Here is a 7,412-nt window from a genome sequence, read left to right on the forward strand (position 1 = left end):
AGCCAGGGCACTTGGCCCGTTCACACTAGTTGGCTGTGATTAAGCCAACCTGGAGATCAAGGTGTGTCACAGGTACCTGTTCAGAAGGTGGGCTGCTTTCCCAAGTGTGATCGCTGGCCCCGAGCAGCTCATTCATGACCTGCCTTCATTACAGTCCGGACTCAGCTTCATTCACCTTTGTTCCATTCATCAAAGGGAATAGTCAGTGTAATTGTACTGACTCCTGTCGCAGTACAGAAGGCTGCACCTCAAACACACAAGCCTTTCAGAGAGCACAAAGGGGCATTGTGCACACCCGCCCAAGAGATAGACGGACGATAAACACACCATTCACAGCCATGCGCTCGGGCCCACGCCACTTCCTTGTGGCTGCGCATGGCCATCGAGCTCGTACCTACTTATTTCAAAAGTGGAGGCTTCATGATCAGCCTAAGGTAATGCCTGGGTGTTTGCTTTGTGTTTAAAAATCAAGCAACAAATACACATTATTTGGGGCCAGAACCTTGGGCTAAAGTAGGAAGGCGTGACACCTCCGAAACTCACTCTATCCTTCAGGAAGCCTCAGCTGTCTCGTCTGAAATATGAGACTGGATGCATCGGAGCAGTGGTTCTCAAAGTGTGGGCCCGGAACCCTAGGGGTCCCCGAGCCTCTGGCTGGGATCTGGGAAGGACTTTCCTAGGTGGTATTCGCCTCTTTCACGCTTGCCCTCTCATGGGGGTACAGTGGGTTTCCCAGAAGCTGCGTGACATGCGAGACACAACGGATTGAATTCGGGGGCAGATATGAGAACCCGCAGCTTTCTGTTGTGCGGACATGACGAAGATTTGCAGAAACGTGGACCAGTGCCATGCTGCATGTGAATATTTTGTTGTTTTAGAACCGAGAGGTTTACTGGAAAAGCAGATAAGGCGACTGTGACAGATGTCGCTATTTGTTCTTCAGCAGGATATTTCCCATAATGTCTACTATCTTCCAGGTTTGTTATACAAAAGGAGTTAATCATCCAGGTTACTCTCACCCAGAGGGAGAGTCCTGGTGACATACCGGGGGCTTGGCCTGAGTCACTATTTGTTCAATGACTGGTTTGCCAAGGTTATAGGAGATCAGAGCCGTTAGTGAGGGAAGATACTTTGGATAACAGAACTCCGGAGGTATAAAGATCTGAGAGACCGGAGTGATGCACTGAATCTAGCCAAGTTCATTCATTCACTCGCCGAACGCACATTCGTCCACACCTAGAACAGGCCAGATGCTGTTGAAGGTGTTGGGTCGCAGCCATGAACAAGGTGGACAAGTCTACTCTCTCCCAACTGTCAGAACTTTCTCCCTGAATTTGCGTTTTAGTGAACAGGAGAACAAATCTAATCAAAAGCAAATCAACAGGGAAATTTTGTAGTGACAAATGCTAGGAACTACGTTGTCAACATGATGTGACAGTGATGGGAAGGTGAGCCACCTTCTGATCGGGGTTCAGAAAGCCCTGCCCTGAGCCGGTGGCATTTGTCCTGGACGAGAAGAAGGAGCAGCCTTGCAGGGACGGGGAAGAGCATTCCAGAGAAGAGCGAGTGCGAAGGCCCGGAGGCAGGAGTAGGGGCTGGTGCCCTGGAGCATGAGGAGCGAGGAGAGGAGCGATGGGAGAGGAGGTGAGGGCAGGTCTCCCAGGGCATTGAAAGGAGTGGGGATTCCATCTTAATGTGGAGTGAGAAGCTTTTAGAGGATTCTGAGGAGAGAGGTGACATCACGGGATTTGTTTTTTTCAAAGACTGTATTGGCTGCTGAGTGGAGGAGGGGGTATAGGAGGGCTGGGGCAGAGAGGTGCTCTGCAGGAGATTGGTGCTTGGTCAAGGTGAGCAAGATGGTGGCAAGAGTAGAGAAGCAGAGAGCGTGAGATGTGCCGTGGGAGTAGAGTCCACAGGGTTTGTTGATGGCTTATGGGGTTGGATGGGGTTGGGGGGAAAAGAGAAATCCAGGGCGGCTCCCAGGACCTTGCCCTGTGTGGGTGTGGGTGTCTGAGATAAGAAACACTTTTCTTCATCTCCGCCGAAAACTCCCTGGTCCAAGCTGCTCCATCACCTCCCTGTACTCCCCCTGCAGTCGCCGGGCTGGCCTCCCTGCTGCCGCCCTCCTGGCCCCCACAGTCTAGGATGGAGAAGGTCTTGTCAGCACTAAGGTTCCGCATGGACACTACACCTGCTAACAGCTGGTTGGAAGGAAACCCCGGTCTGGACCATGCACAGAGGACAGGCAGACCGGGCGTCACTGTGGATTGTCCTGAGATGGCAGAACGTGGACGTACTGCTGGGCAGGGAGGGGATGAGGACAGCAGGCAGGGAGACGTCTGGAGGGAAGAAATGAGACCGAGGCAGCAGCTCCATCCAAGAGATCAGAGCGGCAGAAGGGGCAGGTTCTGGGGCAACACAGAGCAGGGAGGAGGGGTTCTTGGGGCCCAGCAGTGACATGGGGCTGGTCAGGAGGCAGCCCAATCCCCACCACACCGCAGAGCTGGCTGTGGGTGTTCCGGTCCCTGCCCGCAGGGTCACGAAGCCAGCTTCGTTTTCTTACCAACCCAGGAACAGGGGTTGAATCAGATGCTACACCCGCTAACAGCTGGTTGGAAGGAAACCCCAGTGTGGACCATGCACAGAGGACGGGCAGACCGGGCGTCACTGTGGATTGTCCTAAGATGGCAGAACGTGGACGTGCTGCTGGGCAGGAAGGGGATGAGGACAGCAGGCAGGGGAGACGTCTGGAGGGAAGAAATGAGACCGAGGCAGCAGCTCCATCCAAGAGATCAGAGCGGCAGAAGGGGCAGGTTCTGGGGCAACACAGAGCAGGGACCAGGGGTTCTTGGGGCCCAGCAGTGACATGGGGCTGGTTGGGAGGCAGCCCAATCCCCACCACACTGCGGAGCTGGCTGTGGGTGTTCTGGTCCCTGCCTGCAGGGTCACGAAGCCAGCCCTGTTTTCTTACCAACCCAGGAACAGGGGTTGAATCAGATCCCACATCGAGGAACCCCAGAGAAGCAATCTGGAAAAAAACAGAAATGAGGAGGGACAGGCGAGCCAAAGATGACCTTCTGGTTCCTTCTGGTCTTCTGGCCACTGACCACTTCACACCATCATTAACATGTAATGGATACTCAACATGGAACCTGTAAGTTCTGATTTTCCCATTGTTATGGTATCTTTCGCATGAATTCTAGATGCCGTCTCGCCCCCCAAGATCGCACTTAACATTCCAATGTGTAATGACCATCATAAATGCACGTTCTCCCCCCGGCTGGGGCGTTAGCCACAGCGATTTCATAAATCCCTTTTTCGTGTAGAGAACGTCAAAGATCCACATCACTGCCTAATTTAACTTTTCACTCTTTACCCGATTTTTAAAATTTACTCACAACTTTCTTACTCAGACTAAGATTCCTCACTTTCTTACAAAGCTTCGTATCTCTTGACTTCCATCTCTGGTGCTCAAGCCAACATTTGACGTGTTCGTCCTTCACTCAACAAAGACTTACGGAGCGCTGCGTGCCTGGGACTGTTCTGAGCATCGCAGGGCAGCAGACACAATCCCCACCCACTAAGGTGGAATTCCTGCTGGGGAGGTAGTGAACGGGGTAACCCGGTCAAACATAAAGGATGTTGAGCAGGGATAAGGCTTAAGGAAAGAAATCCCGCTGGGCAGAGGGGAGTGGTTGACCTTCTAGGTCACAGCCAGGGAAGGTCTCAGCAGAGGGGGCTGTGCCTCCAGGTCTGACAGAAGGGAGGCCAGGAGCCCTGGGGCATCTGGCAAGCGCTTCCCAGGACAGGGAACAGCGTGAGGAAGGGCCTGCCTGGTGTCTGGGGACCCAGCCGCTGGTGGCTGGAAGGATTCCAGGATCCAGGAGACAGGCGCACACACAGAGATGGAGGGCAGCCAGGTCACGGGTCTGGTAGGGACTTGGGCTTTTCCTCTGAGTCACACTGGGGCCATTGACGGGTTTTTCGCTGATCTGACTGATATTTTAACAGGACCCCTCTGGCTACTCTCCTGAGAAGCGACGTAATGTCTCGAAGTCTTTAGAAATGAGTATGAGTGTTCTAATTCACACATCACACTGAACAATCATTTTTAAAAGCCAAATCATGCCAATTATATCTCAGCAAACTGGATGAATGAAATAAATAAGTAAATAAAATGTCAGACAGTTGCTTTTTTGTTCCTGAGCAAGAGGTTCGTGCAGATAAATATCTACTAATTTTTCTATACAAACACTAACATACAGGGTGACAATAGAGACAGGAAGGCACGACTCACTAGGCACAGTCCAACGTCTTCCTTGCTACCAAGAAACGCAGGCGCTGCCGTGGAGGGCGTGAGGGGACGGGCTTCCCTGGTCTTCGTTCTGTGAGGGCAGCTCAGCTGAACCAGAGGCCTGGTCAGGTGACAAAGTTTGGCGTTTAGAGGTAAAGAAAGCATGAACTTGGAGCACAGCGCACGAGGGAGGAGACATTACAGAGACAAACAGGAGGTGCTGATAGCTCAGTGGGCCTGAAACAGACACAGGTACCCAAATTCTCAAATGCAAAGAAGTGGAGGAAAAGCCTTGCAGCCGCTGGAGAGCCGACCCTCAAAAGTGTGGATGCGCCGTGAACACCTCAAAGTCCTAGGGATTCACTCACTCGCCTGCTTAAGTCTGGTGCATTATTTCGCTTTAAAACAGGGGTGGGGATCCTTTTCTCTGCCAAGGGCTATCTGGATATTTGTAACATCATTCGAGGGCCATACAGAATTATCAGCTTAAACATTAGCCTGCTATCAGTGGTCAAACATTTAATTAACTCACCCGTAATGCCTACACAGGGCCAGGCCAAATGAGTTTGTGGGCCTTATATGGTCTGTAGGCCGGACATTCCCACCTCTGCTTTAAAATGTTCAGCCCGGTTTTATTTTGTCACCCAAAGTGGCACGCAACTTAAATAACAGTCATCTGTTAGACTGACTGGCACGACCCTGAGGACGCTGTGTGTGTGTGTGTGTGTGTGCATTGTGTGTGCATGTATGTGTGTGTGAAGACTGGTGGTTGAGTGTCCCGTTGGTGTGATAGTAATGAAGTCCACGATCTGCACATTCTTCAGTTCGGGGCCTCCTGTGGGAACCATGCTGTGATGCAGAAAACACACACACGGCCAACTGTATGGGTCTGACTCACACTTCAGACACATTGACTATTTAGGGATTATGGATGCCTCAGAATACGCTGGTTTTGTTGTTGGGACTTGCCGTAAGCCTGTCCCCACGCAGTTTAATAACACGGGGATTTGGGCGGCCCTAGATACGCCAGGGACTGCCTTATAAGGGCAAATCGCTGTCAGGGAGGACTGTGGTCCCCACTGCCAGGAGGGAGCCCCAGGGCCGTGGGGAGGGACTGATCCTCCTGGGGCCTCAGTTTCCTGAGACCAGTGGTCGGCAAACTCATTAGCCAACAGAGCCAAATGTCAACAGTACAACGATTGAAATTTATTTTGAGAGCCAAATTTTTTAAACTTAAACTATATAGGTAGGTACATTGTTATTAACTTAATTAGGGTACTCCTAAGGTTTAGGAAGAGCCACACTCAAGGGGCCAAAGAGCCGCATGTGGCTCGCGAGCCGCAGTTTGCCGACCACGGCCTTAGACAAACAGGAGTTGGTCTCACATATCAACTCTCTAAAGCAGCGGTTCTCAACCTGTGGGTCGCAAGACCCCTTTGGGGGTTGAACAACCCTTTCACAGGGGTCGCCTAAGACCTTCACAAAACACATATACAATTACATATTGTTTTTGTGATTAACCACTATGCTTTAATTATGTTCAATTTGTAACAATGAAAATACATCCCGCTGTGGGAAACTGATATAGGGTTGAGCCTCGGACTGACCTGCTGGCAAAGTCACAAACAAGTCCCAGCTTAGAGGGCTCAGTCCTCTTAGCATAATTAGGCTTGACCTTATAACACTCCCCAGATCTTACCTGGGAAGCTAATGGGCTGAGGGAAGTGCAGGGAGTGTAAACATGATCAAAACAGGTGAAACTCACAAGAACTGTAACTATGGAAACCACTGCATTGTTTACCTCAGACTATAAAAGGTCGGTGAGGACTGAGCACGGGTGGAAGTCCTTCCTCTTGAGTTGGACTTACCCGCCTGGTCCCCCAATATTTCCAAATTATCTCTTGTCTTTTCTATTTCATTTGTGTGCGGCTCCTCTTCCAGATATTGAACCCTGAACCACGCGGGACGTGGGAGGAAACATTTACGACATCCCGCATATCAGATATTGACATTACGATTCATAACAGTAGCAACATTACAGTTATGAAGTAGCAACGAGAATAATTTTATGGTTGGGGGTCACCACAACCTGAGGAACTGTATTAAAGGGTCGCGGCATTAGGAAGGTTGAGAACCACTGCTCTAAAGTGTTCTCCAGTTTTAAAATTCAGTGTTTCACGCCCCCGTCTCTTACCACCAAAGGCCAGAGAATTATAGTGAAGGCAGGCGTGGCCCCTATTGATCTCCCACTCCCTGCTGTGGCCGAAATCCTGCCTGGAGTCCGCAGGAGAGCCGAGGTCAGGGAGGCTGCCGGATGGCGAAGGGGGTTCCCCGCCGTCAGGGGCCTCTTATTCATCACACCCTGGGCCTAATTATACGCCGGGCATTGTTCTAAGTGCTTAAGAAACATTAACTCACTGCATCCTCAGGGGGTCCTGCCCAAAAGTACTGTTGTTATGCAAATTTGACAGGGAAGGAAACTGAGGCCCAGAGAGGTTCAGCAACTTGCCCCGGGGTTCACCATCGCAGGGCGAGTGAAAGGCTGAGCTGGGATTCCACCCCAGGACCTCGGATCCCACAACCTGCCCATCACAGGTTAAGATTAGAGGCTCCATCGTGATTATACTTTTGTGCCCGCAGGGAGCCGAAGGGACAAATGAGGCTGCCAGCGAGTACAGTGGGACCTCAGGAAAAGGGTTGGACTTCCAGGAGAGTCCCACCTTAGTTCGCTATTCCCGGGAATTTTATTTATTTATTTATTAAATATATGTTTATTGATTTCAGAGAGGAAGGGAGAGGGAGAGAGAGATAGAAACATCAATGATGAGAGAGAATCATTGATCAGCTGCCTCCTGCACGCCCCCATTGGGGATGGAGCCCGCAACCTGGGCATGTGCCCTGACCAGGGATCAAATAGTGACCTCCTGGGTAGAACTGCTTGCTCCTGCCCAGTTTGGGACCACCCTGCTGGGGGGCTGGGAGGCTGCTAGGTGAGCCCAGGTCAGCTGAGGGTTCCTGGTCCCTGTGGCGGCTACAAATGGGCATGAAGTGGAGGGCCAGGTGGATATTAGAACTGTTGTACCTACACTTGGAGGTGGGAGGCAGAGATGGGGGGAGG

Source organism: Myotis brandtii, unplaced genomic scaffold (assembly GCF_000412655.1).
Source record: "Myotis brandtii unplaced genomic scaffold, ASM41265v1 scaffold2495, whole genome shotgun sequence".
In the NCBI taxonomy this organism is placed as follows: domain Eukaryota; kingdom Metazoa; phylum Chordata; class Mammalia; order Chiroptera; family Vespertilionidae; genus Myotis; species Myotis brandtii.